A 17,420-nucleotide genomic window follows, 5' to 3' on the forward strand; every position below is an offset into this window, starting at 1 on the left:
CTTGTCCCTTTGTTCTTGCAGTGTTCAGCGCAGCTAACCTGTAGTTTGAAGGGAGCCCAAAGGCAGGAGGGGCCAGTGGCGCAATGGATAACGCGTCTGACTACGGATCAGGAGATTCCAGGTTCGACTCCTGGCTGGCTCGGGCCTCTCCGCTGGCTCCACCCGAGTTGCTGGGGCGCTCCCTTTTCGCGCCGGTGAAACGTGCGCCCTCTAGTGGTCGACCGGCGGTCGTCTCCTTCATGTTTTGCCACAAGAAAAGAACAAGTTGTCCTTGAGCAAGGAGGAAAGAGCACCACCTGGCTTCTCCCATATGGTCTAGCGGCGAGGATTCCTGGTTTTCACCCAGGCGGCCCGGGTTCGACTCCCGGTATGGGAAGGTGCGGTAGCCGAGCGCGTGGCTTTCTCCACCTCTCCCCGAGAATGCTTGGCTTTTCCGTATCGGAGAGCCGCCCGCTTCAGTGGGGTTCCTTTTAAGCGTAGGCCCCTTGTCCCTTTGTTCTTGCAGTGTTCAGCGCAGCTAACCTGTAGTTTGAAGGGAGCCCAAAGGCAGGAGGGGCCAGTGGCGCAATGGATAACGCGTCTGACTACGGCTCAGGAGATTCCAGGTTCGACTCCTGGCTGGCTCGGGCCTCTCCGCTGGCTCCACCCGAGTTGCTGGGGCGCTCCCTTTTCGCGCCGGTGAAACGTGCGCCCTCTAGTGGTCGACCGGCGGTCGTCTCCTTCATGTTTTGCCACAAGAAAAGAACAAGTTGTCCTTGAGCAAGGAGGAAAGAGCACCACCTGGCTTCTCCCATATGGTCTAGCGGCCGAGGATTCCTGGTTTTCACCCAGGCGGCCCGGGTTCGACTCCCGGTATGGGAAGGTGCGGTAGCCGAGCGCGTGGCTTTCTCCACCTCTCCCCGAGAATGCTTGGCTTTTCCGTATCGGAGAGCCGCCCGCTTCAGTGGGGTTCCTTTTAAGCGTAGGCCCCTTGTCCCTTTGTTCTTGCAGTGTTCAGCGCAGCTAACCTGTAGTTTGAAGGGAGCCCAAAGGCAGGAGGGGCCAGTGGCGCAATGGATAACGCGTCTGACTACGGATCAGGAGATTCCAGGTTCGACTCCTGGCTGGCTCGGGCCTCTCCGCTGGCTCCACCCGAGTTGCTGGGGCGCTCCCTTTTCGCGCCGGTGAAACGTGCGCCCTCTAGTGGTCGACCGGCGGTCGTCTCCTTCATGTTTTGCCACAAGAAAAGAACAAGTTGTCCTTGAGCAAGGAGGAAAGAGCACCACCTGGCTTCTCCCATATGGTCTAGCGGCGAGGATTCCTGGTTTTCACCCAGGCGGCCCGGGTTCGACTCCCGGTATGGGAAGGTGCGGTAGCCGAGCGCGTGGCTTTCTCCACCTCTCCCCGAGAATGCTTGGCTTTTCCGTATCGGAGAGCCGCCCGCTTCAGTGGGGTTCCTTTTAAGCGTAGGCCCCTTGTCCCTTTGTTCTTGCAGTGTTCAGCGCAGCTAACCTGTAGTTTGAAGGGAGCCCAAAGGCAGGAGGGGCCAGTGGCGCAATGGATAACGCGTCTGACTACGGATCAGGAGATTCCAGGTTCGACTCCTGGCTGGCTCGGGCCTCTCCGCTGGCTCCACCCGAGTTGCTGGGGCGCTCCCTTTTCGCGCCGGTGAAACGTGCGCCCTCTAGTGGTCGACCGGCGGTCGTCTCCTTCATGTTTTGCCACAAGAAAAGAACAAGTTGTCCTTGAGCAAGGAGGAAAGAGCACCACCTGGCTTCTCCCATATGGTCTAGCGGCGAGGATTCCTGGTTTTCACCCAGGCGGCCCGGGTTCGACTCCCGGTATGGGAAGGTGCGGTAGCCGAGCGCGTGGCTTTCTCCACCTCTCCCCGAGAATGCTTGGCTTTTCCGTATCGGAGAGCCGCCCGCTTCAGTGGGGTTCCTTTTAAGCGTAGGCCCCTTGTCCCTTTGTTCTTGCAGTGTTCAGCGCAGCTAACCTGTAGTTTGAAGGGAGCCCAAAGGCAGGAGGGGCCAGTGGCGCAATGGATAACGCGTCTGACTACGGATCAGGAGATTCCAGGTTCGACTCCTGGCTGGCTCGGGCCTCTCCGCTGGCTCCACCCGAGTTGCTGGGGCGCTCCCTTTTCGCGCCGGTGAAACGTGCGCCCTCTAGTGGTCGACCGGCGGTCGTCTCCTTCATGTTTTGCCACAAGAAAAGAACAAGTTGTCCTTGAGCAAGGAGGAAAGAGCACCACCTGGCTTCTCCCATATGGTCTAGCGGCGAGGATTCCTGGTTTTCACCCAGGCGGCCCGGGTTCGACTCCCGGTATGGGAAGGTGCGGTAGCCGAGCGCGTGGCTTTCTCCACCTCTCCCCGAGAATGCTTGGCTTTTCCGTATCGGAGAGCCGCCCGCTTCAGTGGGGTTCCTTTTAAGCGTAGGCCCCTTGTCCCTTTGTTCTTGCAGTGTTCAGCGCAGCTAACCTGTAGTTTGAAGGGAGCCCAAAGGCAGGAGGGGCCAGTGGCGCAATGGATAACGCGTCTGACTACGGATCAGGAGATTCCAGGTTCGACTCCTGGCTGGCTCGGGCCTCTCCGCTGGCTCCACCCGAGTTGCTGGGGCGCTCCCTTTTCGCGCCGGTGAAACGTGCGCCCTCTAGTGGTCGACCGGCGGTCGTCTCCTTCATGTTTTGCCACAAGAAAAGAACAAGTTGTCCTTGAGCAAGGAGGAAAGAGCACCACCTGGCTTCTCCCATATGGTCTAGCGGCGAGGATTCCTGGTTTTCACCCAGGCGGCCCGGGTTCGACTCCCGGTATGGGAAGGTGCGGTAGCCGAGCGCGTGGCTTTCTCCACCTCTCCCCGAGAATGCTTGGCTTTTCCGTATCGGAGAGCCGCCCGCTTCAGTGGGGTTCCTTTTAAGCGTAGGCCCCTTGTCCCTTTGTTCTTGCAGTGTTCAGCGCAGCTAACCTGTAGTTTGAAGGGAGCCCAAAGGCAGGAGGGGCCAGTGGCGCAATGGATAACGCGTCTGACTACGGATCAGGAGATTCCAGGTTCGACTCCTGGCTGGCTCGGGCCTCTCCGCTGGCTCCACCCGAGTTGCTGGGGCGCTCCCTTTTCGCGCCGGTGAAACGTGCGCCCTCTAGTGGTCGACCGGCGGTCGTCTCCTTCATGTTTTGCCACAAGAAAAGAACAAGTTGTCCTTGAGCAAGGAGGAAAGAGCACCACCTGGCTTCTCCCATATGGTCTAGCGGCGAGGATTCCTGGTTTTCACCCAGGCGGCCCGGGTTCGACTCCCGGTATGGGAAGGTGCGGTAGCCGAGCGCGTGGCTTTCTCCACCTCTCCCCGAGAATGCTTGGCTTTTCCGTATCGGAGAGCCGCCCGCTTCAGTGGGGTTCCTTTTAAGCGTAGGCCCCTTGTCCCTTTGTTCTTGCAGTGTTCAGCGCAGCTAACCTGTAGTTTGAAGGGAGCCCAAAGGCAGGAGGGGCCAGTGGCGCAATGGGTAACGCGTCTGACTACGGATCAGGAGATTCCAGGTTCGACTCCTGGCTGGCTCGGGCCTCTCCGCTGGCTCCACCCGAGTTGCTGGGGCGCTCCCTTTTCGCGCCGGTGAAACGTGCGCCCTCTAGTGGTCGACCGGCGGTCGTCTCCTTCATGTTTTGCCACAAGAAAAGAACAAGTTGTCCTTGAGCAAGGAGGAAAGAGCACCACCTGGCTTCTCCCATATGGTCTAGCGGCGAGGATTCCTGGTTTTCACCCAGGCGGCCCGGGTTCGACTCCCGGTATGGGAAGGTGCGGTAGCCGAGCGCGTGGCTTTCTCCACCTCTCCCCGAGAATGCTTGGCTTTTCCGTATCGGAGAGCCGCCCGCTTCAGTGGGGTTCCTTTTAAGCGTAGGCCCCTTGTCCCTTTGTTCTTGCAGTGTTCAGCGCAGCTAACCTGTAGTTTGAAGGGAGCCCAAAGGCAGGAGGGGCCAGTGGCGCAATGGGTAACGCGTCTGACTACGGATCAGGAGATTCCAGGTTCGACTCCTGGCTGGCTCGGGCCTCTCCGCTGGCTCCACCCGAGTTGCTGGGGCGCTCCCTTTTCGCGCCGGTGAAACGTGCGCCCTCTAGTGGTCGACCGGCGGTCGTCTCCTTCATGTTTTGCCACAAGAAAAGAACAAGTTGTCCTTGAGCAAGGAGGAAAGAGCACCACCTGGCTTCTCCCATATGGTCTAGCGGCCAGGATTCCTGGTTTTCACCCAGGCGGCCCGGGTTCGACTCCCGGTATGGGAAGGTGCGGTAGCCGAGCGCGTGGCTTTCTCCACCTCTCCCCGAGAATGCTTGGCTTTTCCGTATCGGAGAGCCGCCCGCTTCAGTGGGGTTCCTTTTAAGCGTAGGCCCCTTGTCCCTTTGTTCTTGCAGTGTTCAGCGCAGCTAACCTGTAGTTTGAAGGGAGCCCAAAGGCAGGAGGGGCCAGTGGCGCAATGGGTAACGCGTCTGACTACGGATCAGGAGATTCCAGGTTCGACTCCTGGCTGGCTCGGGCCTCTCCGCTGGCTCCACCCGAGTTGCTGGGGCGCTCCCTTTTCACGCCGGTGAAACGTGCGCCCTCTAGTGGTCGACCGGCGGTCGTCTCCTTCATGTTTTGCCACAAGAAAAGAACAAGTTGTCCTTGAGCAAGGAGGAAAGAGCACCACCTGGCTTCTCCCATATGGTCTAGCGGCGAGGATTCCTGGTTTTCACCCAGGCGGCCCGGGTTCGACTCCCGGTATGGGAAGGTGCGGTAGCCGAGCGCGTGGCTTTCTCCACCTCTCCCCGAGAATGCTTGGCTTTTCCGTATCGGAGAGCCGCCCGCTTCAGTGGGGTTCCTTTTAAGCGTAGGCCCCTTGTCCCTTTGTTCTTGCAGTGTTCAGCGCAGCTAACCTGTAGTTTGAAGGGAGCCCAAAGGCAGGAGGGGCCAGTGGCGCAATGGATAACGCGTCTGACTACGGATCAGGAGATTCCAGGTTCGACTCCTGGCTGGCTCGGGCCTCTCCGCTGGCTCCACCCGAGTTGCTGGGGCGCTCCCTTTTCGCGCCGGTGAAACGTGCGCCCTCTAGTGGTCGACCGGCGGTCGTCTCCTTCATGTTTTGCCACAAGAAAAGAACAAGTTGTCCTTGAGCAAGGAGGAAAGAGCACCACCTGGCTTCTCCCATATGGTCTAGCGGCGAGGATTCCTGGTTTTCACCCAGGCGGCCCGGGTTCGACTCCCGGTATGGGAAGGTGCGGTAGCCGAGCGCGTGGCTTTCTCCACCTCTCCCCGAGAATGCTTGGCTTTTCCGTATCGGAGAGCCGCCCGCTTCAGTGGGGTTCCTTTTAAGCGTAGGCCCCTTGTCCCTTTGTTCTTGCAGTGTTCAGCGCAGCTAACCTGTAGTTTGAAGGGAGCCCAAAGGCAGGAGGGGCCAGTGGCGCAATGGATAACGCGTCTGACTACGGATCAGGAGATTCCAGGTTCGACTCCTGGCTGGCTCGGGCCTCTCCGCTGGCTCCACCCGAGTTGCTGGGGCGCTCCCTTTTCGCGCCGGTGAAACGTGCGCCCTCTAGTGGTCGACCGGCGGTCGTCTCCTTCATGTTTTGCCACAAGAAAAGAACAAGTTGTCCTTGAGCAAGGAGGAAAGAGCACCACCTGGCTTCTCCCATATGGTCTAGCGGCGAGGATTCCTGGTTTTCACCCAGGCGGCCCGGGTTCGACTCCCGGTATGGGAAGGTGCGGTAGCCGAGCGCGTGGCTTTCTCCACCTCTCCCCGAGAATGCTTGGCTTTTCCGTATCGGAGAGCCGCCCGCTTCAGTGGGGTTCCTTTTAAGCGTAGGCCCCTTGTCCCTTTGTTCTTGCAGTGTTCAGCGCAGCTAACCTGTAGTTTGAAGGGAGCCCAAAGGCAGGAGGGGCCAGTGGCGCAATGGATAACGCGTCTGACTACGGATCAGGAGATTCCAGGTTCGACTCCTGGCTGGCTCGGGCCTCTCCGCTGGCTCCACCCGAGTTGCTGGGGCGCTCCCTTTTCACGCCGGTGAAACGTGCGCCCTCTAGTGGTCGACCGGCGGTCGTCTCCTTCATGTTTTGCCACAAGAAAAGAACAAGTTGTCCTTGAGCAAGGAGGAAAGAGCACCACCTGGCTTCTCCCATATGGTCTAGCGGCCAGGATTCCTGGTTTTCACCCAGGCGGCCCGGGTTCGACTCCCGGTATGGGAAGGTGCGGTAGCCGAGCGCGTGGCTTTCTCCACCTCTCCCCGAGAATGCTTGGCTTTTCCGTATCGGAGAGCCGCCCGCTTCAGTGGGGTTCCTTTTAAGCGTAGGCCCCTTGTCCCTTTGTTCTTGCAGTGTTCAGCGCAGCTAACCTGTAGTTTGAAGGGAGCCCAAAGGCAGGAGGGGCCAGTGGCGCAATGGATAACGCGTCTGACTACGGATCAGGAGATTCCAGGTTCGACTCCTGGCTGGCTCGGGCCTCTCCGCTGGCTCCACCCGAGTTGCTGGGGCGCTCCCTTTTCGCGCCGGTGAAACGTGCGCCCTCTAGTGGTCGACCGGCGGTCGTCTCCTTCATGTTTTGCCACAAGAAAAGAACAAGTTGTCCTTGAGCAAGGAGGAAAGAGCACCACCTGGCTTCTCCCATATGGTCTAGCGGCGAGGATTCCTGGTTTTCACCCAGGCGGCCCGGGTTCGACTCCCGGTATGGGAAGGTGCGGTAGCCGAGCGCGTGGCTTTCTCCACCTCTCCCCGAGAATGCTTGGCTTTTCCGTATCGGAGAGCCGCCCGCTTCAGTGGGGTTCCTTTTAAGCGTAGGCCCCTTGTCCCTTTGTTCTTGCAGTGTTCAGCGCAGCTAACCTGTAGTTTGAAGGGAGCCCAAAGGCAGGAGGGGCCAGTGGCGCAATGGGTAACGCGTCTGACTACGGATCAGGAGATTCCAGGTTCGACTCCTGGCTGGCTCGGGCCTCTCCGCTGGCTCCACCCGAGTTGCTGGGGCGCTCCCTTTTCGCGCCGGTGAAACGTGCGCCCTCTAGTGGTCGACCGGCGGTCGTCTCCTTCATGTTTTGCCACAAGAAAAGAACAAGTTGTCCTTGAGCAAGGAGGAAAGAGCACCACCTGGCTTCTCCCATATGGTCTAGCGGCCAGGATTCCTGGTTTTCACCCAGGCGGCCCGGGTTCGACTCCCGGTATGGGAAGGTGCGGTAGCCGAGCGCGTGGCTTTCTCCACCTCTCCCCGAGAATGCTTGGCTTTTCCGTATCGGAGAGCCGCCCGCTTCAGTGGGGTTCCTTTTAAGCGTAGGCCCCTTGTCCCTTTGTTCTTGCAGTGTTCAGCGCAGCTAACCTGTAGTTTGAAGGGAGCCCAAAGGCAGGAGGGGCCAGTGGCGCAATGGATAACGCGTCTGACTACGGCTCAGGAGATTCCAGGTTCGACTCCTGGCTGGCTCGGGCCTCTCCGCTGGCTCCACCCGAGTTGCTGGGGCGCTCCCTTTTCGCGCCGGTGAAACGTGCGCCCTCTAGTGGTCGACCGGCGGTCGTCTCCTTCATGTTTTGCCACAAGAAAAGAACAAGTTGTCCTTGAGCAAGGAGGAAAGAGCACCACCTGGCTTCTCCCATATGGTCTAGCGGCCAGGATTCCTGGTTTTCACCCAGGCGGCCCGGGTTCGACTCCCGGTATGGGAAGGTGCGGTAGCCGAGCGCGTGGCTTTCTCCACCTCTCCCCGAGAATGCTTGGCTTTTCCGTATCGGAGAGCCGCCCGCTTCAGTGGGGTTCCTTTTAAGCGTAGGCCCCTTGTCCCTTTGTTCTTGCAGTGTTCAGCGCAGCTAACCTGTAGTTTGAAGGGAGCCCAAAGGCAGGAGGGGCCAGTGGCGCAATGGGTAACGCGTCTGACTACGGATCAGGAGATTCCAGGTTCGACTCCTGGCTGGCTCGGGCCTCTCCGCTGGCTCCACCCGAGTTGCTGGGGCGCTCCCTTTTCACGCCGGTGAAACGTGCGCCCTCTAGTGGTCGACCGGCGGTCGTCTCCTTCATGTTTTGCCACAAGAAAAGAACAAGTTGTCCTTGAGCAAGGAGGAAAGAGCACCACCTGGCTTCTCCCATATGGTCTAGCGGCCGAGGATTCCTGGTTTTCACCCAGGCGGCCCGGGTTCGACTCCCGGTATGGGAAGGTGCGGTAGCCGAGCGCGTGGCTTTCTCCACCTCTCCCCGAGAATGCTTGGCTTTTCCGTATCGGAGAGCCGCCCGCTTCAGTGGGGTTCCTTTTAAGCGTAGGCCCCTTGTCCCTTTGTTCTTGCAGTGTTCAGCGCAGCTAACCTGTAGTTTGAAGGGAGCCCAAAGGCAGGAGGGGCCAGTGGCGCAATGGGTAACGCGTCTGACTACGGATCAGGAGATTCCAGGTTCGACTCCTGGCTGGCTCGGGCCTCTCCGCTGGCTCCACCCGAGTTGCTGGGGCGCTCCCTTTTCGCGCCGGTGAAACGTGCGCCCTCTAGTGGTCGACCGGCGGTCGTCTCCTTCATGTTTTGCCACAAGAAAAGAACAAGTTGTCCTTGAGCAAGGAGGAAAGAGCACCACCTGGCTTCTCCCATATGGTCTAGCGGCCAGGATTCCTGGTTTTCACCCAGGCGGCCCGGGTTCGACTCCCGGTATGGGAAGGTGCGGTAGCCGAGCGCGTGGCTTTCTCCACCTCTCCCCGAGAATGCTTGGCTTTTCCGTATCGGAGAGCCGCCCGCTTCAGTGGGGTTCCTTTTAAGCGTAGGCCCCTTGTCCCTTTGTTCTTGCAGTGTTCAGCGCAGCTAACCTGTAGTTTGAAGGGAGCCCAAAGGCAGGAGGGGCCAGTGGCGCAATGGGTAACGCGTCTGACTACGGATCAGGAGATTCCAGGTTCGACTCCTGGCTGGCTCGGGCCTCTCCGCTGGCTCCACCCGAGTTGCTGGGGCGCTCCCTTTTCACGCCGGTGAAACGTGCGCCCTCTAGTGGTCGACCGGCGGTCGTCTCCTTCATGTTTTGCCACAAGAAAAGAACAAGTTGTCCTTGAGCAAGGAGGAAAGAGCACCACCTGGCTTCTCCCATATGGTCTAGCGGCCAGGATTCCTGGTTTTCACCCAGGCGGCCCGGGTTCGACTCCCGGTATGGGAAGGTGCGGTAGCCGAGCGCGTGGCTTTCTCCACCTCTCCCCGAGAATGCTTGGCTTTTCCGTATCGGAGAGCCGCCCGCTTCAGTGGGGTTCCTTTTAAGCGTAGGCCCCTTGTCCCTTTGTTCTTGCAGTGTTCAGCGCAGCTAACCTGTAGTTTGAAGGGAGCCCAAAGGCAGGAGGGGCCAGTGGCGCAATGGGTAACGCGTCTGACTACGGATCAGGAGATTCCAGGTTCGACTCCTGGCTGGCTCGGGCCTCTCCGCTGGCTCCACCCGAGTTGCTGGGGCGCTCCCTTTTCACGCCGGTGAAACGTGCGCCCTCTAGTGGTCGACCGGCGGTCGTCTCCTTCATGTTTTGCCACAAGAAAAGAACAAGTTGTCCTTGAGCAAGGAGGAAAGAGCACCACCTGGCTTCTCCCATATGGTCTAGCGGCGAGGATTCCTGGTTTTCACCCAGGCGGCCCGGGTTCGACTCCCGGTATGGGAAGGTGCGGTAGCCGAGCGCGTGGCTTTCTCCACCTCTCCCCGAGAATGCTTGGCTTTTCCGTATCGGAGAGCCGCCCGCTTCAGTGGGGTTCCTTTTAAGCGTAGGCCCCTTGTCCCTTTGTTCTTGCAGTGTTCAGCGCAGCTAACCTGTAGTCTGAAGGGAGCCCAAAGGCAGGAGGGGCCAGTGGCGCAATGGATAACGCGTCTGACTACGGATCAGGAGATTCCAGGTTCGACTCCTGGCTGGCTCGGGCCTCTCCGCTGGCTCCACCCGAGTTGCTAGGGCGCTCCCTTTTCGCGCCGGTGAAACGTGCGCCCTCTAGTGGTCGACCGGCGGTCGTCTCCTTCATGTTTTGCCACAAGAAAAGAACAAGTTGTCCTTGAGCAAGGAGGAAAGAGCACCACCTGGCTTCTCCCATATGGTCTAGCGGCCAGGATTCCTGGTTTTCACCCAGGCGGCCCGGGTTCGACTCCCGGTATGGGAAGGTGCGGTAGCCGAGCGCGTGGCTTTCTCCACCTCTCCCCGAGAATGCTTGGCTTTTCCGTATCGGAGAGCCGCCCGCTTCAGTGGGGTTCCTTTTAAGCGTAGGCCCCTTGTCCCTTTGTTCTTGCAGTGTTCAGCGCAGCTAACCTGTAGTTTGAAGGGAGCCCAAAGGCAGGAGGGGCCAGTGGCGCAATGGGTAACGCGTCTGACTACGGATCAGGAGATTCCAGGTTCGACTCCTGGCTGGCTCGGGCCTCTCCGCTGGCTCCACCCGAGTTGCTGGGGCGCTCCCTTTTCGCGCCGGTGAAACGTGCGCCCTCTAGTGGTCGACCGGCGGTCGTCTCCTTCATGTTTTGCCACAAGAAAAGAACAAGTTGTCCTTGAGCAAGGAGGAAAGAGCACCACCTGGCTTCTCCCATATGGTCTAGCGGCGAGGATTCCTGGTTTTCACCCAGGCGGCCCGGGTTCGACTCCCGGTATGGGAAGGTGCGGTAGCCGAGCGCGTGGCTTTCTCCACCTCTCCCCGAGAATGCTTGGCTTTTCCGTATCGGAGAGCCGCCCGCTTCAGTGGGGTTCCTTTTAAGCGTAGGCCCCTTGTCCCTTTGTTCTTGCAGTGTTCAGCGCAGCTAACCTGTAGTTTGAAGGGAGCCCAAAGGCAGGAGGGGCCAGTGGCGCAATGGGTAACGCGTCTGACTACGGATCAGGAGATTCCAGGTTCGACTCCTGGCTGGCTCGGGCCTCTCCGCTGGCTCCACCCGAGTTGCTGGGGCGCTCCCTTTTCGCGCCGGTGAAACGTGCGCCCTCTAGTGGTCGACCGGCGGTCGTCTCCTTCATGTTTTGCCACAAGAAAAGAACAAGTTGTCCTTGAGCAAGGAGGAAAGAGCACCACCTGGCTTCTCCCATATGGTCTAGCGGCCAGGATTCCTGGTTTTCACCCAGGCGGCCCGGGTTCGACTCCCGGTATGGGAAGGTGCGGTAGCCGAGCGCGTGGCTTTCTCCACCTCTCCCCGAGAATGCTTGGCTTTTCCGTATCGGAGAGCCGCCCGCTTCAGTGGGGTTCCTTTTAAGCGTAGGCCCCTTGTCCCTTTGTTCTTGCAGTGTTCAGCGCAGCTAACCTGTAGTTTGAAGGGAGCCCAAAGGCAGGAGGGGCCAGTGGCGCAATGGATAACGCGTCTGACTACGGATCAGGAGATTCCAGGTTCGACTCCTGGCTGGCTCGGGCCTCTCCGCTGGCTCCACCCGAGTTGCTAGGGCGCTCCCTTTTCGCGCCGGTGAAACGTGCGCCCTCTAGTGGTCGACCGGCGGTCGTCTCCTTCATGTTTTGCCACAAGAAAAGAACAAGTTGTCCTTGAGCAAGGAGGAAAGAGCACCACCTGGCTTCTCCCATATGGTCTAGCGGCCAGGATTCCTGGTTTTCACCCAGGCGGCCCGGGTTCGACTCCCGGTATGGGAAGGTGCGGTAGCCGAGCGCGTGGCTTTCTCCACCTCTCCCCGAGAATGCTTGGCTTTTCCGTATCGGAGAGCCGCCCGCTTCAGTGGGGTTCCTTTTAAGCGTAGGCCCCTTGTCCCTTTGTTCTTGCAGTGTTCAGCGCAGCTAACCTGTAGTTTGAAGGGAGCCCAAAGGCAGGAGGGGCCAGTGGCGCAATGGCTAACGCGTCTGACTACGGATCAGGAGATTCCAGGTTCGACTCCTGGCTGGCTCGGGCCTCTCCGCTGGCTCCACCCGAGTTGCTAGGGGCGCTCCCTTTTCGCGCCGGTGAAACGTGCGCCCTCTAGTGGTCGACCGGCGGTCGTCTCCTTCATGTTTTGCCACAAGAAAAGAACAAGTTGTCCTTGAGCAAGGAGGAAAGAGCACCACCTGGCTTCTCCCATATGGTCTAGCGGCCAGGATTCCTGGTTTTCACCCAGGCGGCCCGGGTTCGACTCCCGGTATGGGAAGGTGCGGTAGCCGAGCGCGTGGCTTTCTCCACCTCTCCCCGAGAATGCTTGGCTTTTCCGTATCGGAGAGCCGCCCGCTTCAGTGGGGTTCCTTTTAAGCGTAGGCCCCTTGTCCCTTTGTTCTTGCAGTGTTCAGCGCAGCTAACCTGTAGTTTGAAGGGAGCCCAAAGGCAGGAGGGGCCAGTGGCGCAATGGATAACGCGTCTGACTACGGATCAGGAGATTCCAGGTTCGACTCCTGGCTGGCTCGGGCCTCTCCGCTGGCTCCACCCGAGTTGCTGGGGCGCTCCCTTTTCGCGCCGGTGAAACGTGCGCCCTCTAGTGGTCGACCGGCGGTCGTCTCCTTCATGTTTTGCCACAAGAAAAGAACAAGTTGTCCTTGAGCAAGGAGGAAAGAGCACCACCTGGCTTCTCCCATATGGTCTAGCGGCCAGGATTCCTGGTTTTCACCCAGGCGGCCCGGGTTCGACTCCCGGTATGGGAAGGTGCGGTAGCCGAGCGCGTGGCTTTCTCCGCCTCTCCCCGAGAATGCTTGGCTTTTCCGTATCGGAGAGCCGCCCGCTTCAGTGGGGTTCCTTTTAAGCGTAGGCCCCTTGTCCCTTTGTTCTTGCAGTGTTCAGCGCAGCTAACCTGTAGTTTGAAGGGAGCCCAACGGCAGGAGGGGCCAGTGGCGCAATGGATAACGCGTCTGACTACGGATCAGGAGATTCCAGGTTCGACTCCTGGCTGGCTCGGGCCTCTCCGCTGGCTCCACCGGAGTTGCTGGGGCGCTCCCTTTTCGCGCCGGTGAAACGTGCGCCCTCTAGTGGTCGACCGGCGGTCGTCTCCTTCATGTTTTGCCACAAGAAAAGAACAAGTTGTCCTTGAGCAAGGAGGAAAGAGCACCACCTGGCTTCTCCCATATGGTCTAGCGGCCAGGATTCCTGGTTTTCACCCAGGCGGCCCGGGTTCGACTCCCGGTATGGGAAGGTGCGGTAGCCGAGCGCGTGGCTTTCTCCACCTCTCCCCGAGAATGCTTGGCTTTTCCGTATCGGAGAGCCGCCCGCTTCAGTGGGGTTCCTTTTAAGCGTAGGCCCCTTGTCCCTTTGTTCTTGCAGTGTTCAGCGCAGCTAACCTGTAGTTTGAAGGGAGCCCGAAGGCAGGAGGGGCCAGTGGCGCAATGGATAACGCGTCTGACTACGGATCAGGAGATTCCAGGTTCGACTCCTGGCTGGCTCGGGCCTCTCCGCTGGCTCCACCCGAGTTGCTGGGGCGCTCCCTTTTCGCGCCGGTGAAACGTGCGCCCTCTAGTGGTCGACCGGCGGTCGTCTCCTTCATGTTTTGCCACAAGAAAAGAACAAGTTGTCCTTGAGCAAGGAGGAAAGAGCACCACCTGGCTTCTCCCATATGGTCTAGCGGCCAGGATTCCTGGTTTTCACCCAGGCGGCCCGGGTTCGACTCCCGGTATGGGAAGGTGCGGTAGCCGAGCGCGTGGCTTTCTCCACCTCTCCCCGAGAATGCTTGGCTTTTCCGTATCGGAGAGCCGCCCGCTTCAGTGGGGTTCCTTTTAAGCGTAGGCCCCTTGTCCCTTTGTTCTTGCAGTGTTCAGCGCAGCTAACCTGTAGTTTGAAGGGAGCCCAAAGGCAGGAGGGGCCAGTGGCGCAATGGATAACGCGTCTGACTACGGCTCAGGAGATTCCAGGTTCGACTCCTGGCTGGCTCGGGCCTCTCCGCTGGCTCCACCCGAGTTGCTGGGGCGCTCCCTTTTCGCGCCGGTGAAACGTGCGCCCTCTAGTGGTCGACCGGCGGTCGTCTCCTTCATGTTTTGCCACAAGAAAAGAACAAGTTGTCCTTGAGCAAGGAGGAAAGAGCACCACCTGGCTTCTCCCATATGGTCTAGCGGCGAGGATTCCTGGTTTTCACCCAGGCGGCCCGGGTTCGACTCCCGGTATGGGAAGGTGCGGTAGCCGAGCGCGTGGCTTTCTCCACCTCTCCCCGAGAATGCTTGGCTTTTCCGTATCGGAGAGCCGCCCGCTTCAGTGGGGTTCCTTTTAAGCGTAGGCCCCTTGTCCCTTTGTTCTTGCAGTGTTCAGCGCAGCTAACCTGTAGTTTGAAGGGAGCCCGAAGGCAGGAGGGGCCAGTGGCGCAATGGATAACGCGTCTGACTACGGATCAGGAGATTCCAGGTTCGACTCCTGGCTGGCTCGGGCCTCTCCGCTGGCTCCACCCGAGTTGCTGGGGCGCTCCCTTTTCGCGCCGGTGAAACGTGCGCCCTCTAGTGGTCGACCGGCGGTCGTCTCCTTCATGTTTTGCCACAAGAAAAGAACAAGTTGTCCTTGAGCAAGGAGGAAAGAGCACCACCTGGCTTCTCCCATATGGTCTAGCGGCCAGGATTCCTGGTTTTCACCCAGGTGGCCCGGGTTCGACTCCCGGTATGGGAAGGTGCGGTAGCCGAGCGCGTGGCTTTCTCCGCCTCTCCCCGAGAATGCTTGGCTTTTCCGTATCGGAGAGCCGCCCGCTTCAGTGGGGTTCCTTTTAAGCGTAGGCCCCTTGTCCCTTTGTTCTTGCAGTGTTCAGCGCAGCTAACCTGTAGTTTGAAGGGAGCCCGAAGGCAGGAGGGGCCAGTGGCGCAATGGATAACGCGTCTGACTACGGATCAGGAGATTCCAGGTTCGACTCCTGGCTGGCTCGGGCCTCTCCGCTGGCTCCACCCGAGTTGCTGGGGCGCTCCCTTTTCGCGCCGGTGAAACGTGCGCCCTCTAGTGGTCGACCGGCGGTCGTCTCCTTCATGTTTTGCCACAAGAAAAGAACAAGTTGTCCTTGAGCAAGGAGGAAAGAGCACCACCTGGCTTCTCCCATATGGTCTAGCGGCCAGGATTCCTGGTTTTCACCCAGGCGGCCCGGGTTCGACTCCCGGTATGGGAAGGTGCGGTAGCCGAGCGCGTGGCTTTCTCCACCTCTCCCCGAGAATGCTTGGCTTTTCCGTATCGGAGAGCCGCCCGCTTCAGTGGGGTTCCTTTTAAGCGTAGGCCCCTTGTCCCTTTGTTCTTGCAGTGTTCAGCGCAGCTAACCTGTAGTTTGAAGGGAGCCCGAAGGCAGGAGGGGCCAGTGGCGCAATGGATAACGCGTCTGACTACGGATCAGGAGATTCCAGGTTCGACTCCTGGCTGGCTCGGGCCTCTCCGCTGGCTCCACCCGAGTTGCTGGGGCGCTCCCTTTTCGCGCCGGTGAAACGTGCGCCCTCTAGTGGTCGACCGGCGGTCGTCTCCTTCATGTTTTGCCACAAGAAAAGAACAAGTTGTCCTTGAGCAAGGAGGAAAGAGCACCACCTGGCTTCTCCCATATGGTCTAGCGGCGAGGATTCCTGGTTTTCACCCAGGCGGCCCGGGTTCGACTCCCGGTATGGGAAGGTGCGGTAGCCGAGCGCGTGGCTTTCTCTACCTCTCCCCGAGAATGCTTGGCTTTTCCGTATCGGAGAGCCGCCCGCTTCAGTGGGGTTCCTTTTAAGCGTAGGCCCCTTGTCCCTTTGTTCTTGCAGTGTTCAGCGCAGCTAACCTGTAGTTTGAAGGGAGCCCAAAGGCAGGAGGGGCCAGTGGCGCAATGGGTAACGCGTCTGACTACGGATCAGGAGATTCCAGGTTCGACTCCTGGCTGGCTCGGGCCTCTCCGCTGGCTCCACCCGAGTTGCTGGGGCGCTCCCTTTTCGCGCCGGTGAAACGTGCGCCCTCTAGTGGTCGACCGGCGGTCGTCTCCTTCATGTTTTGCCACAAGAAAAGAACAAGTTGTCCTTGAGCAAGGAGGAAAGAGCACCACCTGGCTTCTCCCATATGGTCTAGCGGCCAGGATTCCTGGTTTTCACCCAGGCGGCCCGGGTTCGACTCCCGGTATGGGAAGGTGCGGTAGCCGAGCGCGTGGCTTTCTCCACCTCTCCCCGAGAATGCTTGGCTTTTCCGTATCGGAGAGCCGCCCGCTTCAGTGGGGTTCCTTTTAAGCGTAGGCCCCTTGTCCCTTTGTTCTTGCAGTGTTCAGCGCAGCTAACCTGTAGTTTGAAGGGAGCCCAAAGGCAGGAGGGGCCAGTGGCGCAATGGATAACGCGTCTGACTACGGATCAGGAGATTCCAGGTTCGACTCCTGGCTGGCTCCACCCGAGTTGCTGGGGCGCTCCCTTTTCGCGCCGGTGAAACGTGCGCCCTCTAGTGGTCGACCGGCGGTCGTCTCCTTCATGTTTTGCCACAAGAAAAGAACAAGTTGTCCTTGAGCAAGGAGGAAAGAGCACCACCTGGCTTCTCCCATATGGTCTAGCGGCCAGGATTCCTGGTTTTCACCCAGGCGGCCCGGGTTCGACTCCCGGTATGGGAAGGTGCGGTAGCCGAGCGCGTGGCTTTCTCCACCTCTCCCCGAGAATGCTTGGCTTTTCCGTATCGGAGAGCCGCCCGCTTCAGTGGGGTTCCTTTTAAGCGTAGGCCCCTTGTCCCTTTGTTCTTGCAGTGTTCAGCGCAGCTAACCTGTAGTTTGAAGGGAGCCCGAAGGCAGGAGGGGCCAGTGGCGCAATGGATAACGCGTCTGACTACGGATCAGGAGATTCCAGGTTCGACTCCTGGCTGGCTCGGGCCTCTCCGCTGGCTCCACCCGAGTTGCTGGGGCGCTCCCTTTTCGCGCCGGTGAAACGTGCGCCCTCTAGTGGTCGACCGGCGGTCGTCTCCTTCATGTTTTGCCACAAGAAAAGAACAAGTTGTCCTTGAGCAAGGAGGAAAGAGCACCACCTGGCTTCTCCCATATGGTCTAGCGGCGAGGATTCCTGGTTTTCACCCAGGCGGCCCGGGTTCGACTCCCGGTATGGGAAGGTGCGGTAGCCGAGCGCGTGGCTTTCTCCACCTCTCCCCGAGAATGCTTGGCTTTTCCGTATCGGAGAGCCGCCCGCTTCAGTGGGGTTCCTTTTAAGCGTAGGCCCCTTGTCCCTTTGTTCTTGCAGTGTTCAGCGCAGCTAACCTGTAGTTTGAAGGGAGCCCGAAGGCAGGAGGGGCCAGTGGCGCAATGGATAACGCGTCTGACTACGGATCAGGAGATTCCAGGTTCGACTCCTGGCTGGCTCGGGCCTCTCCGCTGGCTCTACCCGAGTTGCTGGGGCGCTCCCTTTTCACGCCGGTGAAACGTGCGCCCTCTAGTGGTCGACCGGCGGTCGTCTCCTTCATGTTTTGCCACAAGAAAAGAACAAGTTGTCCTTGAGCAAGGAGGAAAGAGCACCACCTGGCTTCTCCCATATGGTCTAGCGGCGAGGATTCCTGGTTTTCACCCAGGCGGCCCGGGTTCGACTCCCGGTATGGGAAGGTGCGGTAGCCGAGCGCGTGGCTTTCTCCTACCTCTCCCCGAGAATGCTTGGCTTTTCCGTATCGGAGAGCCGCCCGCTTCAGTGGGGTTCCTTTTAAGCGTAGGCCCCTTGTCCCTT

The 17,420-nt window shown here is 59.6% G+C and overlaps 72 non-coding genes across 72 annotated transcripts; all 72 read left to right on the plus strand.

Moving 5' to 3' along the window:
• Positions 1 to 69: 69 nt before the first annotated feature.
• trnar-acg (transfer RNA arginine (anticodon ACG)) lies at positions 70 to 142 on the plus strand. The gene has a single exon. It is a non-coding gene; the product is annotated as a tRNA-Arg (tRNA).
• Positions 143 to 304: 162 nt separating this feature from the next.
• On the plus strand, positions 305 to 376 carry trnae-uuc (transfer RNA glutamic acid (anticodon UUC)). Its single transcript has one exon. It is a non-coding gene; the product is annotated as a tRNA-Glu (tRNA).
• A 177-nt stretch (positions 377 to 553) lies between these two features.
• trnar-acg (transfer RNA arginine (anticodon ACG)) lies at positions 554 to 626 on the plus strand. The gene has a single exon. It is a non-coding gene; the product is annotated as a tRNA-Arg (tRNA).
• Positions 627 to 788: 162 nt separating this feature from the next.
• trnae-uuc (transfer RNA glutamic acid (anticodon UUC)) lies at positions 789 to 861 on the plus strand. Its single transcript has one exon. It is a non-coding gene; the product is annotated as a tRNA-Glu (tRNA).
• A 177-nt stretch (positions 862 to 1,038) lies between these two features.
• Positions 1,039 to 1,111, plus strand: trnar-acg (transfer RNA arginine (anticodon ACG)). Its single transcript has one exon. It is a non-coding gene; the product is annotated as a tRNA-Arg (tRNA).
• Positions 1,112 to 1,273: 162 nt separating this feature from the next.
• Positions 1,274 to 1,345, plus strand: trnae-uuc (transfer RNA glutamic acid (anticodon UUC)). The gene has a single exon. It is a non-coding gene; the product is annotated as a tRNA-Glu (tRNA).
• Positions 1,346 to 1,522: 177 nt separating this feature from the next.
• On the plus strand, positions 1,523 to 1,595 carry trnar-acg (transfer RNA arginine (anticodon ACG)). The gene has a single exon. It is a non-coding gene; the product is annotated as a tRNA-Arg (tRNA).
• Positions 1,596 to 1,757: 162 nt separating this feature from the next.
• Positions 1,758 to 1,829, plus strand: trnae-uuc (transfer RNA glutamic acid (anticodon UUC)). Its single transcript has one exon. It is a non-coding gene; the product is annotated as a tRNA-Glu (tRNA).
• A 177-nt stretch (positions 1,830 to 2,006) lies between these two features.
• Positions 2,007 to 2,079, plus strand: trnar-acg (transfer RNA arginine (anticodon ACG)). Its single transcript has one exon. It is a non-coding gene; the product is annotated as a tRNA-Arg (tRNA).
• Positions 2,080 to 2,241: 162 nt separating this feature from the next.
• On the plus strand, positions 2,242 to 2,313 carry trnae-uuc (transfer RNA glutamic acid (anticodon UUC)). Its single transcript has one exon. It is a non-coding gene; the product is annotated as a tRNA-Glu (tRNA).
• Positions 2,314 to 2,490: 177 nt separating this feature from the next.
• trnar-acg (transfer RNA arginine (anticodon ACG)) lies at positions 2,491 to 2,563 on the plus strand. Its single transcript has one exon. It is a non-coding gene; the product is annotated as a tRNA-Arg (tRNA).
• Positions 2,564 to 2,725: 162 nt separating this feature from the next.
• On the plus strand, positions 2,726 to 2,797 carry trnae-uuc (transfer RNA glutamic acid (anticodon UUC)). Its single transcript has one exon. It is a non-coding gene; the product is annotated as a tRNA-Glu (tRNA).
• A 177-nt stretch (positions 2,798 to 2,974) lies between these two features.
• trnar-acg (transfer RNA arginine (anticodon ACG)) lies at positions 2,975 to 3,047 on the plus strand. The gene has a single exon. It is a non-coding gene; the product is annotated as a tRNA-Arg (tRNA).
• A 162-nt stretch (positions 3,048 to 3,209) lies between these two features.
• trnae-uuc (transfer RNA glutamic acid (anticodon UUC)) lies at positions 3,210 to 3,281 on the plus strand. Its single transcript has one exon. It is a non-coding gene; the product is annotated as a tRNA-Glu (tRNA).
• Positions 3,282 to 3,458: 177 nt separating this feature from the next.
• On the plus strand, positions 3,459 to 3,531 carry trnar-acg (transfer RNA arginine (anticodon ACG)). Its single transcript has one exon. It is a non-coding gene; the product is annotated as a tRNA-Arg (tRNA).
• Positions 3,532 to 3,693: 162 nt separating this feature from the next.
• Positions 3,694 to 3,765, plus strand: trnae-uuc (transfer RNA glutamic acid (anticodon UUC)). The gene has a single exon. It is a non-coding gene; the product is annotated as a tRNA-Glu (tRNA).
• Positions 3,766 to 3,942: 177 nt separating this feature from the next.
• trnar-acg (transfer RNA arginine (anticodon ACG)) lies at positions 3,943 to 4,015 on the plus strand. Its single transcript has one exon. It is a non-coding gene; the product is annotated as a tRNA-Arg (tRNA).
• A 162-nt stretch (positions 4,016 to 4,177) lies between these two features.
• trnae-uuc (transfer RNA glutamic acid (anticodon UUC)) lies at positions 4,178 to 4,249 on the plus strand. The gene has a single exon. It is a non-coding gene; the product is annotated as a tRNA-Glu (tRNA).
• A 177-nt stretch (positions 4,250 to 4,426) lies between these two features.
• Positions 4,427 to 4,499, plus strand: trnar-acg (transfer RNA arginine (anticodon ACG)). The gene has a single exon. It is a non-coding gene; the product is annotated as a tRNA-Arg (tRNA).
• A 162-nt stretch (positions 4,500 to 4,661) lies between these two features.
• trnae-uuc (transfer RNA glutamic acid (anticodon UUC)) lies at positions 4,662 to 4,733 on the plus strand. Its single transcript has one exon. It is a non-coding gene; the product is annotated as a tRNA-Glu (tRNA).
• A 177-nt stretch (positions 4,734 to 4,910) lies between these two features.
• On the plus strand, positions 4,911 to 4,983 carry trnar-acg (transfer RNA arginine (anticodon ACG)). The gene has a single exon. It is a non-coding gene; the product is annotated as a tRNA-Arg (tRNA).
• Positions 4,984 to 5,145: 162 nt separating this feature from the next.
• On the plus strand, positions 5,146 to 5,217 carry trnae-uuc (transfer RNA glutamic acid (anticodon UUC)). Its single transcript has one exon. It is a non-coding gene; the product is annotated as a tRNA-Glu (tRNA).
• Positions 5,218 to 5,394: 177 nt separating this feature from the next.
• On the plus strand, positions 5,395 to 5,467 carry trnar-acg (transfer RNA arginine (anticodon ACG)). Its single transcript has one exon. It is a non-coding gene; the product is annotated as a tRNA-Arg (tRNA).
• Positions 5,468 to 5,629: 162 nt separating this feature from the next.
• On the plus strand, positions 5,630 to 5,701 carry trnae-uuc (transfer RNA glutamic acid (anticodon UUC)). Its single transcript has one exon. It is a non-coding gene; the product is annotated as a tRNA-Glu (tRNA).
• Positions 5,702 to 5,878: 177 nt separating this feature from the next.
• Positions 5,879 to 5,951, plus strand: trnar-acg (transfer RNA arginine (anticodon ACG)). Its single transcript has one exon. It is a non-coding gene; the product is annotated as a tRNA-Arg (tRNA).
• Positions 5,952 to 6,113: 162 nt separating this feature from the next.
• trnae-uuc (transfer RNA glutamic acid (anticodon UUC)) lies at positions 6,114 to 6,185 on the plus strand. The gene has a single exon. It is a non-coding gene; the product is annotated as a tRNA-Glu (tRNA).
• A 177-nt stretch (positions 6,186 to 6,362) lies between these two features.
• trnar-acg (transfer RNA arginine (anticodon ACG)) lies at positions 6,363 to 6,435 on the plus strand. Its single transcript has one exon. It is a non-coding gene; the product is annotated as a tRNA-Arg (tRNA).
• Positions 6,436 to 6,597: 162 nt separating this feature from the next.
• Positions 6,598 to 6,669, plus strand: trnae-uuc (transfer RNA glutamic acid (anticodon UUC)). Its single transcript has one exon. It is a non-coding gene; the product is annotated as a tRNA-Glu (tRNA).
• Positions 6,670 to 6,846: 177 nt separating this feature from the next.
• trnar-acg (transfer RNA arginine (anticodon ACG)) lies at positions 6,847 to 6,919 on the plus strand. Its single transcript has one exon. It is a non-coding gene; the product is annotated as a tRNA-Arg (tRNA).
• Positions 6,920 to 7,081: 162 nt separating this feature from the next.
• trnae-uuc (transfer RNA glutamic acid (anticodon UUC)) lies at positions 7,082 to 7,153 on the plus strand. The gene has a single exon. It is a non-coding gene; the product is annotated as a tRNA-Glu (tRNA).
• Positions 7,154 to 7,330: 177 nt separating this feature from the next.
• On the plus strand, positions 7,331 to 7,403 carry trnar-acg (transfer RNA arginine (anticodon ACG)). Its single transcript has one exon. It is a non-coding gene; the product is annotated as a tRNA-Arg (tRNA).
• Positions 7,404 to 7,565: 162 nt separating this feature from the next.
• On the plus strand, positions 7,566 to 7,637 carry trnae-uuc (transfer RNA glutamic acid (anticodon UUC)). The gene has a single exon. It is a non-coding gene; the product is annotated as a tRNA-Glu (tRNA).
• A 177-nt stretch (positions 7,638 to 7,814) lies between these two features.
• trnar-acg (transfer RNA arginine (anticodon ACG)) lies at positions 7,815 to 7,887 on the plus strand. The gene has a single exon. It is a non-coding gene; the product is annotated as a tRNA-Arg (tRNA).
• Positions 7,888 to 8,049: 162 nt separating this feature from the next.
• Positions 8,050 to 8,122, plus strand: trnae-uuc (transfer RNA glutamic acid (anticodon UUC)). Its single transcript has one exon. It is a non-coding gene; the product is annotated as a tRNA-Glu (tRNA).
• A 177-nt stretch (positions 8,123 to 8,299) lies between these two features.
• Positions 8,300 to 8,372, plus strand: trnar-acg (transfer RNA arginine (anticodon ACG)). Its single transcript has one exon. It is a non-coding gene; the product is annotated as a tRNA-Arg (tRNA).
• Positions 8,373 to 8,534: 162 nt separating this feature from the next.
• Positions 8,535 to 8,606, plus strand: trnae-uuc (transfer RNA glutamic acid (anticodon UUC)). The gene has a single exon. It is a non-coding gene; the product is annotated as a tRNA-Glu (tRNA).
• Positions 8,607 to 8,783: 177 nt separating this feature from the next.
• Positions 8,784 to 8,856, plus strand: trnar-acg (transfer RNA arginine (anticodon ACG)). The gene has a single exon. It is a non-coding gene; the product is annotated as a tRNA-Arg (tRNA).
• Positions 8,857 to 9,018: 162 nt separating this feature from the next.
• Positions 9,019 to 9,090, plus strand: trnae-uuc (transfer RNA glutamic acid (anticodon UUC)). Its single transcript has one exon. It is a non-coding gene; the product is annotated as a tRNA-Glu (tRNA).
• A 177-nt stretch (positions 9,091 to 9,267) lies between these two features.
• Positions 9,268 to 9,340, plus strand: trnar-acg (transfer RNA arginine (anticodon ACG)). The gene has a single exon. It is a non-coding gene; the product is annotated as a tRNA-Arg (tRNA).
• Positions 9,341 to 9,502: 162 nt separating this feature from the next.
• trnae-uuc (transfer RNA glutamic acid (anticodon UUC)) lies at positions 9,503 to 9,574 on the plus strand. Its single transcript has one exon. It is a non-coding gene; the product is annotated as a tRNA-Glu (tRNA).
• A 177-nt stretch (positions 9,575 to 9,751) lies between these two features.
• Positions 9,752 to 9,824, plus strand: trnar-acg (transfer RNA arginine (anticodon ACG)). The gene has a single exon. It is a non-coding gene; the product is annotated as a tRNA-Arg (tRNA).
• Positions 9,825 to 9,986: 162 nt separating this feature from the next.
• Positions 9,987 to 10,058, plus strand: trnae-uuc (transfer RNA glutamic acid (anticodon UUC)). The gene has a single exon. It is a non-coding gene; the product is annotated as a tRNA-Glu (tRNA).
• Positions 10,059 to 10,235: 177 nt separating this feature from the next.
• trnar-acg (transfer RNA arginine (anticodon ACG)) lies at positions 10,236 to 10,308 on the plus strand. Its single transcript has one exon. It is a non-coding gene; the product is annotated as a tRNA-Arg (tRNA).
• A 162-nt stretch (positions 10,309 to 10,470) lies between these two features.
• Positions 10,471 to 10,542, plus strand: trnae-uuc (transfer RNA glutamic acid (anticodon UUC)). Its single transcript has one exon. It is a non-coding gene; the product is annotated as a tRNA-Glu (tRNA).
• A 177-nt stretch (positions 10,543 to 10,719) lies between these two features.
• Positions 10,720 to 10,792, plus strand: trnar-acg (transfer RNA arginine (anticodon ACG)). Its single transcript has one exon. It is a non-coding gene; the product is annotated as a tRNA-Arg (tRNA).
• A 162-nt stretch (positions 10,793 to 10,954) lies between these two features.
• trnae-uuc (transfer RNA glutamic acid (anticodon UUC)) lies at positions 10,955 to 11,026 on the plus strand. Its single transcript has one exon. It is a non-coding gene; the product is annotated as a tRNA-Glu (tRNA).
• A 177-nt stretch (positions 11,027 to 11,203) lies between these two features.
• Positions 11,204 to 11,276, plus strand: trnar-acg (transfer RNA arginine (anticodon ACG)). Its single transcript has one exon. It is a non-coding gene; the product is annotated as a tRNA-Arg (tRNA).
• A 162-nt stretch (positions 11,277 to 11,438) lies between these two features.
• trnae-uuc (transfer RNA glutamic acid (anticodon UUC)) lies at positions 11,439 to 11,510 on the plus strand. The gene has a single exon. It is a non-coding gene; the product is annotated as a tRNA-Glu (tRNA).
• A 177-nt stretch (positions 11,511 to 11,687) lies between these two features.
• trnar-acg (transfer RNA arginine (anticodon ACG)) lies at positions 11,688 to 11,760 on the plus strand. The gene has a single exon. It is a non-coding gene; the product is annotated as a tRNA-Arg (tRNA).
• A 163-nt stretch (positions 11,761 to 11,923) lies between these two features.
• On the plus strand, positions 11,924 to 11,995 carry trnae-uuc (transfer RNA glutamic acid (anticodon UUC)). The gene has a single exon. It is a non-coding gene; the product is annotated as a tRNA-Glu (tRNA).
• A 177-nt stretch (positions 11,996 to 12,172) lies between these two features.
• On the plus strand, positions 12,173 to 12,245 carry trnar-acg (transfer RNA arginine (anticodon ACG)). The gene has a single exon. It is a non-coding gene; the product is annotated as a tRNA-Arg (tRNA).
• A 162-nt stretch (positions 12,246 to 12,407) lies between these two features.
• trnae-uuc (transfer RNA glutamic acid (anticodon UUC)) lies at positions 12,408 to 12,479 on the plus strand. Its single transcript has one exon. It is a non-coding gene; the product is annotated as a tRNA-Glu (tRNA).
• Positions 12,480 to 12,656: 177 nt separating this feature from the next.
• trnar-acg (transfer RNA arginine (anticodon ACG)) lies at positions 12,657 to 12,729 on the plus strand. Its single transcript has one exon. It is a non-coding gene; the product is annotated as a tRNA-Arg (tRNA).
• Positions 12,730 to 12,891: 162 nt separating this feature from the next.
• On the plus strand, positions 12,892 to 12,963 carry trnae-uuc (transfer RNA glutamic acid (anticodon UUC)). Its single transcript has one exon. It is a non-coding gene; the product is annotated as a tRNA-Glu (tRNA).
• Positions 12,964 to 13,140: 177 nt separating this feature from the next.
• On the plus strand, positions 13,141 to 13,213 carry trnar-acg (transfer RNA arginine (anticodon ACG)). Its single transcript has one exon. It is a non-coding gene; the product is annotated as a tRNA-Arg (tRNA).
• Positions 13,214 to 13,375: 162 nt separating this feature from the next.
• Positions 13,376 to 13,447, plus strand: trnae-uuc (transfer RNA glutamic acid (anticodon UUC)). The gene has a single exon. It is a non-coding gene; the product is annotated as a tRNA-Glu (tRNA).
• Positions 13,448 to 13,624: 177 nt separating this feature from the next.
• Positions 13,625 to 13,697, plus strand: trnar-acg (transfer RNA arginine (anticodon ACG)). Its single transcript has one exon. It is a non-coding gene; the product is annotated as a tRNA-Arg (tRNA).
• A 162-nt stretch (positions 13,698 to 13,859) lies between these two features.
• On the plus strand, positions 13,860 to 13,931 carry trnae-uuc (transfer RNA glutamic acid (anticodon UUC)). The gene has a single exon. It is a non-coding gene; the product is annotated as a tRNA-Glu (tRNA).
• Positions 13,932 to 14,108: 177 nt separating this feature from the next.
• trnar-acg (transfer RNA arginine (anticodon ACG)) lies at positions 14,109 to 14,181 on the plus strand. The gene has a single exon. It is a non-coding gene; the product is annotated as a tRNA-Arg (tRNA).
• A 162-nt stretch (positions 14,182 to 14,343) lies between these two features.
• On the plus strand, positions 14,344 to 14,415 carry trnae-uuc (transfer RNA glutamic acid (anticodon UUC)). Its single transcript has one exon. It is a non-coding gene; the product is annotated as a tRNA-Glu (tRNA).
• Positions 14,416 to 14,592: 177 nt separating this feature from the next.
• Positions 14,593 to 14,665, plus strand: trnar-acg (transfer RNA arginine (anticodon ACG)). The gene has a single exon. It is a non-coding gene; the product is annotated as a tRNA-Arg (tRNA).
• A 162-nt stretch (positions 14,666 to 14,827) lies between these two features.
• Positions 14,828 to 14,899, plus strand: trnae-uuc (transfer RNA glutamic acid (anticodon UUC)). The gene has a single exon. It is a non-coding gene; the product is annotated as a tRNA-Glu (tRNA).
• Positions 14,900 to 15,076: 177 nt separating this feature from the next.
• Positions 15,077 to 15,149, plus strand: trnar-acg (transfer RNA arginine (anticodon ACG)). The gene has a single exon. It is a non-coding gene; the product is annotated as a tRNA-Arg (tRNA).
• A 162-nt stretch (positions 15,150 to 15,311) lies between these two features.
• Positions 15,312 to 15,383, plus strand: trnae-uuc (transfer RNA glutamic acid (anticodon UUC)). The gene has a single exon. It is a non-coding gene; the product is annotated as a tRNA-Glu (tRNA).
• A 177-nt stretch (positions 15,384 to 15,560) lies between these two features.
• Positions 15,561 to 15,633, plus strand: trnar-acg (transfer RNA arginine (anticodon ACG)). The gene has a single exon. It is a non-coding gene; the product is annotated as a tRNA-Arg (tRNA).
• A 162-nt stretch (positions 15,634 to 15,795) lies between these two features.
• trnae-uuc (transfer RNA glutamic acid (anticodon UUC)) lies at positions 15,796 to 15,867 on the plus strand. Its single transcript has one exon. It is a non-coding gene; the product is annotated as a tRNA-Glu (tRNA).
• A 177-nt stretch (positions 15,868 to 16,044) lies between these two features.
• trnar-acg (transfer RNA arginine (anticodon ACG)) lies at positions 16,045 to 16,117 on the plus strand. The gene has a single exon. It is a non-coding gene; the product is annotated as a tRNA-Arg (tRNA).
• Positions 16,118 to 16,261: 144 nt separating this feature from the next.
• Positions 16,262 to 16,333, plus strand: trnae-uuc (transfer RNA glutamic acid (anticodon UUC)). Its single transcript has one exon. It is a non-coding gene; the product is annotated as a tRNA-Glu (tRNA).
• Positions 16,334 to 16,510: 177 nt separating this feature from the next.
• Positions 16,511 to 16,583, plus strand: trnar-acg (transfer RNA arginine (anticodon ACG)). The gene has a single exon. It is a non-coding gene; the product is annotated as a tRNA-Arg (tRNA).
• A 162-nt stretch (positions 16,584 to 16,745) lies between these two features.
• trnae-uuc (transfer RNA glutamic acid (anticodon UUC)) lies at positions 16,746 to 16,817 on the plus strand. The gene has a single exon. It is a non-coding gene; the product is annotated as a tRNA-Glu (tRNA).
• Positions 16,818 to 16,994: 177 nt separating this feature from the next.
• On the plus strand, positions 16,995 to 17,067 carry trnar-acg (transfer RNA arginine (anticodon ACG)). Its single transcript has one exon. It is a non-coding gene; the product is annotated as a tRNA-Arg (tRNA).
• Positions 17,068 to 17,229: 162 nt separating this feature from the next.
• Positions 17,230 to 17,301, plus strand: trnae-uuc (transfer RNA glutamic acid (anticodon UUC)). The gene has a single exon. It is a non-coding gene; the product is annotated as a tRNA-Glu (tRNA).
• Positions 17,302 to 17,420: the final 119 nt, after the last annotated feature.

The sequence above is a fragment of the Scleropages formosus genome, chromosome 8 (assembly GCF_900964775.1).
Source record: "Scleropages formosus chromosome 8, fSclFor1.1, whole genome shotgun sequence".
NCBI lineage: Eukaryota > Metazoa > Chordata > Actinopteri > Osteoglossiformes > Osteoglossidae > Scleropages > Scleropages formosus.